At 41.7% G+C, this 13,635-nt stretch overlaps 1 protein-coding gene across 1 annotated transcript in view; it reads left to right on the top strand.

Moving 5' to 3' along the window:
* Positions 1–168: 168 nt before the first annotated feature.
* Positions 169–13,635, top strand: part of ARB2A (ARB2 cotranscriptional regulator A) — a 282,938-nt gene continuing 269,471 nt past the window's right edge. The window contains exon 1 of the mRNA XM_074166154.1: positions 169–265. The gene's annotated coding sequence lies outside the window, so the exon portion shown is untranslated. The remainder of the gene's footprint in view (positions 266–13,635) is intronic.

Here is a 13,635-nt window from a genome sequence, read left to right as displayed (position 1 = left end):
GGGACAGGGGACACGACGGGACGGGGGCGGGGGGGGATGAGGGAGGACGACGAGTGGACGAGGCCGCGGCCGCCGCCGTTCCCACTCCACTTCCGGGTCCCCCGCCGCGCCGCCGGGCGCTGACGTCACCGCGCGCGGACCCCGGAAGTGGAGCCGGCGGGCGGGCGAACGGGCGGGCGGCGGCCGGAGCCGGCAGCGGCCCCCGCGCTGACGGCGCCACGCCCCGGCCACGCCCCGGCCACGCCCCACCGGTCCCGGGCGTCAGGTACGTGCTGCGGCCCCGGGACGGGGGGCGAGAGGGGCGGCGGTTGGGCCCGGTGCGGCGGGCGGGGGGCGGCCCGGCGTGGGCCGCGGCGAGCGGGCGGCGACCGCCGTCCCTGTGTGTCCGTCCACCCCCCCATCCCCTCAGAACCCTGCCCCGGGAGAAGGCGCCGGGCCTGTGGGCCGCCTCAGGCCTGCAGCCGGGTGGCGGCGGCTGCCGGCGTCTCCGCGCCGCGGCAGAGGGTTTAAAAGTGGATAAAATCCGTGTTAATTGCTGGGGGGGGACACACACACACACGGGGGAGGCGACCACAGTGTCCCCTTCGCCCCGGGACCGGCCCTGCTCCACGTGTCTGAGCTGCTCTCGGAGTGGAGAGTGGGAAACGGGCCAGAAATAGGGGATAACAGTAATAATTTCTAGTTTTCTGAATAATTTAAAACCTGACTTTTATTTTTCTCTCTTCAACGTGCGTGCTCGCGGTCGTTGCTGCAGCTTTGTGGTGCTGTCACAGAACGAGACGTGTCAGTTTTTCCCTGTTACCTAAGCTGTCTCTGCAGCCGTACGTGACAAAAAGTTACTACCTGAGCATAATTCTCCTGACTTATTAACGTAGCTGGGCCCGAGGGGTAATTTTCCTTCTGAGTTTTGCTTTCCTGCTTGTATGCGACCGAAAACTTCTTTTGGGAGTGAAGTTTCTCATGGTTGGTCTAGCAGCTTAGAAAGCTGCATGAAATATTTTTCATTACCGAATTGTCCAGACATAAATGTAAGAGGAAAATTGTTCAGTTTAAATTGTTACGGTTGGTTGGTTTTGATTTGGCAATGCGATAACTCAAAATGAGTTACTGTAAAATGCCAGATGTTGCGCATCTATAGTTCCTTTCAAAAAGCCACGCAATTTGGTTTTTAACCAAATGTTGGCTTTTTTTTTCTTTCTAAGCTGAATACTGAAGCTTTTGATAGAGCATGTACTGCTTCCCTTCCAGATAGTTGTCTTTTAGCTGTGGTGTTACGTGACCCAAGCTGCTCAGCCTCATGTAGGCTGGCTAAAGAAGTCTTCACAAACTGCAGCATCCCCTTTACACTAATTTCTGCATGAAGTTTTGGCTGAGGTAGTAAGTTTGAATAAGCAGGTGACGGACCTTGGTCAGGACATACCATCATTGGCAAAAAAGGTATTATAAAATTGACAGCTGTCCTGTTTTGAGGTAAAACACAATGGATTTTCTGTTCAGTAATTTTACTTTTTAGCTAGGCCTCTTCTAACTCTCTGAAATCAATGGCATATTGTGCAGAAAACTGTTCGCCCTGAGAGTGATAAGAACCTGTGTTTATAATCAATGCCAAGGAATGGTTTGCACAGGGGCTCTTCCTTACACTTACTGCTATAATGACCAAGGTCAGCTAACTGCGTTATGCACCAACTTGGAGGGTGAGAAGCAGAAAAGCATAGAGGGAGTCGCACCTGCGAGGGGGAGCGGACAGTTCAGGGGACCCAAAACTGACTAACAGGGTATTCCATCCCGTCTACGTCATGCCTGATATTCTTCACTGTCTGAGGAGGACTCTGTCCGTTCTTCTGCCTTTGATCCCTATCCGTGTGTTCCTGAATCCAGTTCCATCCATCACCAAGTCCAGTCTGGGATTGTCCCAGTGTCTGCTGGTGAGGGGATTGTCATCCTGGGAGCTTGATACTAGTTTTGTATAGTATGTATTTCATTATTTTCATACTGGTATTATTCTCTTTCGCTTCATTACTCATATTTCATTAAAGTAGTTTAGTTTCTTTTCAGCTCGTAAGTCACTCTCTCATTCTGTCTGGTCTGAAGGAAGATGCTCTCCCTTTTCTGAAGAGGAGAGAGGTAAAAGACAGCATCTGTCATTCGTGTTAGTGGCCAGGCCAGCCCAAACCATGACAACAGCAATTGCAACTGGGTATCTTTGGTCTTAACTGCACAATGGTTTGGTGACACAGTAAAGAGTAGGGTGGTGACGATATTTGCCCATGAAGAAGTATAAATACCACTAGTACAGGAAGAAGGTGGGGTCCTTTTAGTAATCGCTTATACTGTATTAGAATCGTTAATGAGGCTGTGGGTGAAGGAGGGTGGCAATGCGCTATGCTACCCATGGTAAAGCTGCCTGATGATAGCATACTGGTTAGAGAACGCCCGCGGGGTGTTAAAATTAGGTATTTTGTAATTATGTAGGAAAAGGTAAAAATGCTCTTGTGTAGGGAAAACTGAAATCTTAGCAACAGAAGATACTTAACGGCTTAGAGGGTATTACAGAGTGATACCATTGTAAAATACAGGGAGCATGCCTTTCTGTGCTCCTCTGGGTTTGGAATTGAATGGATCTGGTGTTCTGAATGTTTCATGTTATTTCACTTTCTTTCAAAAAAAAAAGAAAAAAAAATCATTCTTTGCTCGTGAGGGCATTGGTCTTCACAGGACAGCTCTAGAGAGAAGCCCCGGGCGATGGCTGTGTCTCTTGCTGAAGTCTCTGCCAGTAACTTGCTGCCCGTGTCTGCTGGAGATCCGATGTGCCACCCTTGGTGTTAGTCTGGGCCCTCCCCAGCCCACCTCGGTCAAAACAGGGTGGGTTAAGACACGCGTAACATTTATAGTGTTTGAGCTGACCTGACTCTTTTTGTCTGAAATAGGTTAGCAGATGCTGGTAGGTGTTAGGAATGAGATGAAAACTTCCAGCAGGCCAACAGTACCGAGCAGCTGGAGGTGGACAAGGGCATCATCATTTCAGAAGCATAGTGCACGCTCGGAGTGCTGTCTGCCTTTCTGAAATACCTTTAATTATTGGAGTTTTCTCACCAGTGCTTGGATTTTGCCTGTTTTCTTCAGATTGCTTTTTCAGTGATTGTAGGCAATTATGACTATATGTTAATCTGCTACTTGACTCAACCATGTTTTTTACTGAATTGCCTTTTATGTACTAGTTAGCTAACGTTTGGGAGAGCTTCTCCATATAATTACTCGGTGGGGATTTATCTGTTGGTCTCTTTTCTTTTAAGTTCACAACCTTATTTTTTTTTCCCCCCTGAAGACTCAGCGCTGACTTTGGAGGTTTTGTCCATTCCAGGCTCTATAGAAAAAGTTCTGAATGCGACTCTATTGCTGGTACTTTGAATTTGACCCACTATTCCTTTGGGGAACAATGTGCTGTGGTGACTGAGGAGATTTTTAGATTTACAATAGATTCCTGGAATTCTTTGAAGTAAAGCATACATACAAAGAATGAATGGATATCTTTTTTTATTTTTTTCCACTCGCTTACTGAAACAAATTGGTTAACAGTGGGCATGAAAACATCTGCTTATGAAATTTAATACTGCCATATGAAATTTTTTTTGTGCTTGAGAGGAAACATTTTTTTTTCTCTTTATAAGTGTGGTCGTACGTATATGTATGTAGCCTGTAAGTCAGTTTCACAGATTTGCACTGGGTGGAATTCCTGAAGCACAATTTAATGGGTGTACAATGGTTATTTTTCATGCATGTTGTTCAGTGTTTTAAGTGCTGTGGTTAGAATGTGCGTTATATATATATATATATATATATATACACACACACACTTTTTTATTTTTGAGAGGAAGACTGGAGTGAGGACTCTGAGAACTTATTATTTAACTACTCCCGGTATTCCTTACACTGTTCTTTCTCATTCTTTACCTGAGTGAGAGATCAGCCAGGTAAGGCAGCTGATCCAGCTGAGTCAGAACTAGAGATGTGAAATGCTCCTTTCTCGTTGCGTCATAAAAAAGGATGTGGAGAGGCTGGAAGAAGGAGAAGGACTGAAAGTGTTGTATTTTATGGACTTCAGCAGATCGTGGATCCGCAGCCTGAGTAACCTTGTGCTTGAACTGACTGCGGTGAAAGCCCCTCTACCAGTTTCCTGGGCAGTCTGCTCCTGTGAGTTAATTATTGGTGATACTGTTGGTGAGGAGGGTGTCCCACTCCATGGGCTAGCGCAGTCTCCGTGTAATTGCTTTAATTTCTCTTACACTCTCCTGGAGAATATTGACTTCCAGCTTGATAGAACCCCTCTGGTACTGCAGTTTATATTCTGCTGAGCGGGGGTCCAAAGAGGAAAGATGAACCCTGTGGAGTCTATCAGGCTAATTTTAGGTGTTTCTGCTTTACAGTTACTGAAGTTTCTGTATTCTTCCAGCTTCCTGTTGCCCAGCAGAAATTGTAGAGGACTTGTCTGTGCTAAGCCTGCTCCATAGACATTTGAGTCTTGGAAGTATTGATTTTTAACACTTACCTGAAAGAAAGATTGGCTTAGCAACTGTAGTATGAGCTGAATCACTATATTTGGTGTGGTGGTAAAGTTAGGAGACTCTTCTGTCAGCAAATACACTTTTTTCTCAGGCAGGCAAAAGAAAGAAAATGTTCTTTATAGTATGTCCAGAAAGAGAGATGATGGTTAAAATAAAAGTTGTCTGTATATCTGTCAGTTGGACTGCAAATTCAGCCAGTCCTGGCGTTGATTGGAAGCAGGCCCATACCTGAAGCACCAGTGATAGTGAATGTAAGTGTTTATGTTTCTTGATGCTTGTGCATTTGAAGTTAGGCCCATCGTATTACATTGTTCATATTTCTACATATTTTTATAATTTATTATCAGTTGTTAATACAGAAGTTTTCCCATTTACTGCCAATTTCAAGTCAAAGTTTAAGCTAAGTATTTATTTTTTTTGAGAGGGACGTACTGAAAAATGTTTTTGACTGTATTGAAAATATTCTTGATTACTCTTAAGTACCCCCAGGCATCTCCGAGATGTAGGTAAGAAATATGAAATTTAATAGGAAGATAGTTCTGGAAATTGTGAACTGTCTCCCAAGACAGCTAGTCTGGATTTGTCTGAATTACAAGCTTCATAAAGTTGCCATTTTCCATTTGCAATTAAATCCTTTAAGATATTTGTTTTGAATTCTCTGGACACTTCAGCTGTGATGTACATTCTCTGCTGGCCTACTGAGTGTTCCTCACTGTGTCAGCTTTACGCAGCGTGCGTGACCAAAGCTCCTGGTGGGACACAGCAAAATGGGTCCTTCTCTTTCTCCGCATCCCTTAACTGAAGTATGTTTTGGCTTAGGACCAGGCATAGTGGACCTAATTCCTGTGGGTGCGGGGAGGTGCGTTCTGCAACACGCTGGGAATTAGTAGCTGAGTGGTACTTTGCAGCCATTGTATACCTCTGTGCTCAAAGGAAAACCATCTTGGTTTTTAGACTAATAATGGCTTGTCTAAGAAGATGGACAAGGCGATTCAGATTCGTCATGTTTTCAGTGTGCCAGGTACAGTCCAGCTTGCCTGGAAAGTTGCATCAAAGACCAAGACCAGCAGTTAACGTAGTGGTTATGGTTTCTTTTAAAGTTCTGCAAAGCCAGGCTTCACAGAGCCTCAAAATGGCATGTTTCAGTGAATGCCATATTTATGCATAGCACCATTAGTGTATAATACAGGTAAATCTCAGTCTCCTTGTTTAAATAAAGAAGACGCTAAACCATATCCTGTCTTTGCTTTCTTCCTTCCTGTCCTAAGCACTAGAGTATAGCCAAGCAACCTTGAAAACATCTAGCTTTTTTTCTAACAAATGAGCATGTAATTCTTCTTGCAGAACATATGTGTTACAAACCCATCTCAAGAAATAAAGATGCTGTGTAAGTGGACTAGATTTAAATAAAAACAGGAACCACAGTCAAAAACCAAAACTGTAAGTATTTCCAGAGGAGAAATATGTTAACAGGAAGACTTGGTAGTGAAAGAGCCATTATAGAGAGGCATTATGGAAATATGGTGAAATGAGGGATAAATAGGTGTGCTCATGCATACAATCTGTATCTCTCTTGAAGAATAATAGTCCGTGTACTGTAAGAATATCTCCCCACTGAAGCATACGATTAAATCTTGTGAAATAAAATCTGAACGCCTGGGAATTGTGTATCTGTATGCTGATAACTCCCAAGGTAAAAGACTGTGCTAACGTAGCTGCCCACCTCCAAGCCAAGGAGAAATATTTCAGAGCAAGCAGAGCCATCGAAATCAACAAAGCAATTACAAATGCAGACTCACATTTGATATGTGCTAGCCAACAAGTCAAAAATTGGTGGAGGTTTCTTGATACTTTTAAGTGTTTGTATTTTGGAATGCCAGAGTTTGAAATTTGGAAGAATAAACTGTTGCCTATCACAGTGATCACTTACGGAGTCCTTCTTTTGCTTTGTCTGTATTTTTGTCTTGCCCATGTTGGCAAATCAGGCTGAAAAAGTTTTCAGGTGGCAGCTGTATGTTCCTGCCTCATTCTGTCACCTCAGTTGTACCAGGTAACGAACCAAATCTGAGAATCGATAAGTTAAAAGTATACTCTTAAAAAAAAAAAAAAAAAAAAAAAAGGGATGGGGGGGGAGGAAGAAAGGTAGTTTTAACTCAGATCAGATCCCCATTCTAGTTTTACTCAGATGTGATTCCCTGAACCGTTTTGCTGTGCATTGGTACAATCGCTTCTGTCAGCATAGCTGAGGGGGTAGCGTGGGCAGGGGGTGGGACCGCTTAAGTCGTGTTGCAAAGATGTGTTTGGGAATATGTCCTTTGATTCCAAGACCTGGGGGCAGGAACAGTCTTTGTTCCGTATTTGTACTCTGTGACACAGTGGGGTACTTGTTATCTGTCCGGATGAAGTCGAACACAGCTTTCCCTTGGGTTGGATTTAACATTTCTCAGCATAAGAAATTGTCCTCAATTTTTAGAAATTTCAAGCATGTTCTGATAATGGCAGCATGAAAGCTCCAGGTTGTCTCACTTGGTGTTATGTCTGCGGTAATAATGAAACTTTTATTTCCAACAAGATGCGATAGATGCTTAACCACCACGCTATGTGAGATTTCCTATCTGCAGCAAACCCCAGCTAGTATCCTGACTTGTACTTTATTTCTTAAGACATGATTTTCTGTTGTCAGTGACTCAGAAACAGACAATGACTTTTTTGGCACACAGTGCCATTTGTTCTCTGTTGTTGCTCTTTCTAAATAGGTTATATCTCTTGATTTCTAGCATTACATTCGTGTGAATCATCCCACCAACTTCACTAATATCAGATAGGTTGAACGTATGTTCCTGCAGGAGTGCTTTAAGTTCTTGTTCATTATCTTCCCAACATCATTCTGTGGGCAAGTAAAGATATTTTTTTTTAAATTTTGTCTTTTCATTCTTTGTTCTATTAGTTCTATTCCCCTTGTCTTTCTTTCTGGTGAATATTTAAGTAGTCATAAAAAACAGGATAAATCCCTAAGGAGCAATTGTGAGACAACCACACCAAAATAACCAGAAGTTTGAATACCTGCCTGAGGTAGCTGCTCGAAGGAGGAGGGGAAGAATGGAAATATGCTGAGATTCTATGTGAAATCCAGTTCCTTAATGATACGTACCCATACCTGCATTTTTTTGGGATGTGAGAGAAAACTAATACCTGGTTTGTATCAGACAGAAATTGAATTTTTCAAAGCTACTAGCGCATTCCTTTGAGAAGCTCAGATTCTGCCTACCCAGTGATGTCCAGAGGAAACATTTAAAAGAACTTTGTTTAGAAAATTCCCGAGAATTGCGATCTTTAGAGAGTACTACTAAGAGGAATAGAAGAAAGCTTTATACATGTGGTACTATTAAATTAGCTAGCTTTCCAGAAAAGGAGTATGGTGTAGATAACATAGTATTTTAAATTTGTTTACTTGTTCTAAGTTGCATTTACCTGCTGTCCTATAGCAGTATAGGATAGCAGATAAATAATTTTTAGTGTTTTACTTTATGGGAAACACTGGTAGATAGACCCCAAATAATTTAGCGTGAGGGCGGTCAAACATGGGAAGGGGGCCCATAGAAGGTGATCACCATCGTCGAGCATGTTCAGAACTTGACTGGACAAGTGCCCAAGCAGCCTGTTCTGGTAAGACCTGCTATTTCAGGAGGTTGGAAAAGTTGACCTCCCAAGGTCCTTTCCAGTATACATGGTGCTGTGGTGGGGTGGCTCTGTGTTGTGGACAAAAACCGCGATACTTGGCAAGGTCTACTTTTGTGTCAGAAATCAACTTCAGTTTTAGTATGTAAAAGTCTCCAGTGACTCTCTCTGGTCAAGATGTTCTGTGCCCCTTTTGTTGTTTTGACACGTGCACCAGCACCAAAGAACAACAAGCCTGCTTCTTCCACTGCTGGTCTGTCGTGAGGGTGACCAGCGGAAGTGGACAATGGGGACTTTGGTCTGAGGAGAACACTCAATGGCTTTGTTATTACCATGCTCATTCTGTAGTGACAGGATGAATGAAAGCAGGGGACTGGAGTAGAATGGATGAGGGGAAGGTTGGAAGGGGGACTTGAGTTGGCAGTGTCTCTGTGAAAGCACTTGAGAAGATGAGCGAGGACAGCTTGGGGAGGGAGTGGAATGGCACTAGAAGCTCTCGGGGTACACTGAGGCCAAGTGGGACTGGGAGCTTGTGGGAGAAATAGGAGAGGATGATTGAGAGGCACTTAAATATGGGGGAGGAGGAACTGAGGATGGGAGAAACATTAGGGTCATACTTAAAAGCTCAAGAGAGGAAGGTCAGACAAAAAAACTGAATAGCTCCTTATCAAGTGAGCACCTTCACTCTATGCATTGACACAGGCAGAAGTGCAGTGGAAAAAACCAAATGTGATTATGCCTTCTTTTTGTTAATGACTTGGAAGATGATGGCATAGAGAGTACATTTATTAATTTTGCAGAGAGTACCAGGCTGTGAGAGGATTCAAGTTCTGCGAAGAATAAATTTAGACTTTCAAATGGCTTAGAAAAATTAGAGAAACAACGTAAAAGAAATAATGCTGTTTAAAAGGGCAAATGCAAAGTACTGTGCTTAGATTAGATAGTTCCCTACATAAATACAAAATAGCAATAATTCTAGAAAAAAAGAATCCCAGATTTTTAGGTGAATCATAGTCTGAACATGCGTCAGTAGCACTGTGCTGTTGCAATAAGAGTAATCATTCTTCTGGGATGTATAGTTAGAAGGGACATATTTAAACACGTCACGTGATAATTTCACTCTACTCCACGTTGCTTGGGCTTCATCAGTTTTGGGCATCACATTTGGGTTTGAGCGCATGGGAGAGTCTTCAGGGGGAAAGCACTGAGTATCTTTCTGAGTCTAAGAAAAAAAAAGAGTGTGGAAAGGCAGAAAGAGTAGTTTGCTCAGTCTAGAGGAGACTAAGAAAAACAGTGAAACTGTGAAAACTATGAAAGCAGTCTCCAGGTATGGGAAGGGATGCTACAAAGAGAAAGGGCATGAACTTCCTAAGTGTCAGGAAGGCCAGTGGCAAAAGTTAGGAAAAATATTCTCCTGAAAATGTTATTGTGACACTGGAACAGATTTCTGTTTAAAGCCAAAATACTCATTCTATGTCAAACGGGGTAGTTGAGTTCTCAGTACAACTGGGGGTTGTGGTTTCTCTGTAGTAGCTGGAGAGTGTGCACCACCACCCACCTTGTGTGGAAAGGAGAACGTCAGCTTTGACCTTCCATTCCTTAGGTCTGTACCCCAGCTCTGCTGAGGGAAGCAGAGCAAAAGGCAGGAGGTCTGACCATTTGGATGTCTGTTGGGGGGCAAGATGAGTTCCAAGTGTGAACTCAGCTAACAACGTGGACTTATCTTTAAGCAGGTTGTGGAGTATTCATCGTAAGTTTTTTAAAAGAATTTAAGCAAGATCACACTGGACAGAAACTTAGGTATAGATGACGCTAATTTGGAGAAGTAGGAGAGGATAAGGTGACTTCTTTCCTCTTTGTTTTTATTTTCTCCATCTTTTATTTTGTATAAGACTGTATTTCGTGCATGGGTGCTGAACTAAGTTTGTGCAGGTGACCTTAATTTTGATATCTCCTGATACCTGTAGACTTGACAATGTTTTAATAGTGTCTTTGGGTGAGGAAGACACACATATTAAGCGTATGCTATCATCTGTGGAAACAATATAGGCACTTTTTAAGGTTTTATTCATCTCTGGGATGATTTTAACCAGCTTGAAGGTGTTTTAATGCATTTAAAAGAATGGTTGCCAATAGAATGAGTAATATCCAGTGTTGTCAGCTTTCACAAATTTGTCATGGCTGTGGCCCTGATGGTTTTGACAGTTTCATGATGATAAATTTTGGCTGTTTCACAGAAATTGAAGAATCAGAATCAGAAAGAAATTCCTAAGAACACAAAACTGAAACCCCTGAGACCACGAGCAGCCACATGCTGCTCATAATGATTCTCACATCCCTTGTTATAAGCTGTTCGTTGGTATTGTGGGAGGTAACTAACATATGTATAAATATATATACACACACACACTTTTTGCATATTCATTTGTTGTGCGCTCTTAATTTTTCTTTTCTTCACAGAATGACAGAGTGGTTGAGATTGGCAGGGACCGCTGGAGATGGTCTAGTCCAACCCCAGTGCCCAGAGCGGGGTCACCTACAGCAGGTTACTCATGTTCAGTAAGTTTTGAGTATCAGCACAGGCAGAGACTCTGTAACCTCTCTGGGTGCCTGTTCCAGTCTTTGACCACCCTTAGAGTAAGGACAATTTTCCTTACGCTCAAATGTCCAATTTGTGCCCATAGCCTGTTGTCTTCTCACTGGACGCCAAGGGGAAGACTCCAGCTCGGTGGTCTCACCTCTCCTCATCAGGCATTTCACAGGCATTGGTAAGACTCCCCCCACCCCACCCTGAGTATTCTCCTCTCCAGGCTGAATAGTCCCAGCTCTCTCAGCCTCTCCTCAGATGTCAGATGCTTCAAGCCCTTAAATGTCTTTGTGTCCCTTCGCTGGTCTTGGTCCAGTATCGTACTGGGCAGTCTGGAACTAGACATGGCACTCCAGATGTGTCTCAGCAGTGCAGAGTGGAGGAGAAGGATCATGTCTTTCAACCTGCAGGCAATGCTTTTCCTAAAGCAGCCCAGGATGTCTTTGCAGGGATCATCTTCACTAATTTGTTCCTTCAGATCTCATTTTAAACTTTTGAGCAGCATTATATATATAGCCTAGAAAATATTTCCTACTTTTTTCTGCATTTTGAATTTTTCTCTTTCCAAACTCTAGTAGCTTGAATTAGGGGAGATTGGACTAGATGACCTTTAAAGGTCCCTTGCAACCTAAACTATTCCATGATTCTATGAAATAATGTTAAGTTTTGTGAAGTTTCAGAGACAGTAACACAAAATGTGTATCCATTGGAATGGAGAAATTAACTTCAGCTTGATTCTTGCAAGATTGAGAAATATTTTGAAGTTTCGAGTAATTTTTAGGTATACACTTATTTTGGCAATTGCTTTCCACTTAGTTCGAAGCCTATAACTAATGGTCATGGCAGTGAAACACTTTGGTAGTTAAGACACATTTTACTGGGAATATAAAAATACTTCTCTGCTATACTGGGCTTTGTTTTAAAGCATTAGAGTCCTAATTTCAAACAATTTTCAATGTGTGGTTCATGCTCCTTAAGTTTCTGGTGCTTTTAGTTTTGACTGTCTCCAAGGGCAATGCTCTGTCCCTTGTCCATCTCCCCATATTATTTTTGGGGGGTCTTTATCAGATTTTTTTGTGTCATCTTCTAGATTTGTACCAAGTTACTAAACTTCATTTAAGTCAGGAAAGCATATATTTTTTGTAGCATTGCTGATCTTTTATTAACAAGGTTTGGGATTTTTTTGTAAAAGTACTTTCCGTCTGCTTTTCGCCCTTATTTTCTTGGTTTTTTTTCTGTGTTCTTTTTCGTAGTTTACAGTAGGACTTAGTAACAAAGCATGGAGAGTCTGAAAATTTTGGTTTCTCTAAGATTTTCTTTCTCTTCCTTTTTCCTCCTTCTCCAGCACAAGGAATTAGATTTTTGCTTCTTCGGACTATCTTTAAGCTGTTTTAACTGAAATGTTTCTGCTTTCATTTGGGAGTAGGTTAAAAACATAAAGGATTAGAGGGTTGGCTACATTGTCATGGATTCTTGCAACATTTTTTGCTGTGCTGTAATTGTTCTTGGTAGTTGATGTGATATTTTTCTTTGTAGATTCATATTGTCCTGTGTTTATACTGCTAATGTTATCTTATAATGCTCAGTACAGTTTTCATTTAATTACAAAAAAAGAATGCTTGTAAGGATACTTTAAAAGTGATGCTATTTCAGGGCAGATTTTATTGAAAATTGCCAGTTACGTGGGAAAATGTTCATATTGCTTATAATGTGATTTGTGGGGGTCTCCTGTTACACTCAGTGAGGGTGATGCTGATTCGTATTTTTTCCATTGTGTAATGTGTCTCTGCTTTTCTTGTGTTAATTTTCATGTAGTCCTGGGAAGCAGTTTGATCAGCTGTTGTAGAGGTTGAAATAAAAAGAACTTTAACACGGACAGACCTTAGTATACGTGTATTTTCTTTAGATGACTTTTTAGGGTTATGCATTGTCCATCAGATCGTAAAGTGACACAAAGGTAGAATAGCACAAGGGATTGTTTACTTTTGTGCTGTAATTACTGTTCTTTTATGGATAAACTCTGTTGTAGCTGTTATATTTTTCAACAATAAGTTGTGTTTAACAGCAGCGTTCCTTCTAAAAGGCATCTAATCACAGTCTGAAAGTGTTATGAAGAGTCCACTCCTTCCTCTGATTTAATGGTTAGTTATTGCCTTTTCCGAGAGTGATTATTTATTAAAGTTGACCCAAAGAATGATAAAAGAAGTTTTAAGGGAAGTTCTTGGTTACGGATTTGAAATAATACTTGGGATGATAAGGAGGTCCTAGAAGATGAGAAGAGTGCTGATGGTGTGTCAGCGCTTGGTAGAAGAGAGTGGTTCAATCCAGACAATAATAGATTGTTTAGCTGACTGTCACTACATTGGTAAAATAAGAGGATCCTAATGGAAAATTCTATTAATAAATAATTAAATGACAGAACAAACTTGTTCAGAGAGTGAGTTTTCTTGATTACAGTTACTGCTTCAGTATAATAGATTTAAGATTTTGTAAAGGGAGTACTTTAAGACAAGTCTCATTCAAGCTTCAAGATTGTTCAGTATCAGCAAAATACCTATGTCATGAGGCACTTAATGTTTTTCTGAAAAAGTTGTAAGTAATGGTTTTTAGGAGTGGTAGTCTTCTGTAAATACTGTTTAGGAGTGATAATAATGTAAAATTGTTACTAGTAACATTTCTTTTAAACCTGAGAGCTGTAGAATGACAGTAAAGAATTTATTTGGCATTACCGAGTTATTTGGCATGCTAGGTTTACAGTCTGAAAAACTGAATTAAAAAAGCAGGTCAGGTTTTCAGAATTGAAACAAG

Source organism: Numenius arquata, chromosome Z (assembly GCF_964106895.1).
Source record: "Numenius arquata chromosome Z, bNumArq3.hap1.1, whole genome shotgun sequence".
In the NCBI taxonomy this organism is placed as follows: Eukaryota; Metazoa; Chordata; class Aves; order Charadriiformes; family Scolopacidae; genus Numenius; species Numenius arquata.
The sequence above is the reverse complement of the archived record's forward strand: the minus strand, read 5'-3'. Positions and strand labels throughout refer to the sequence as shown.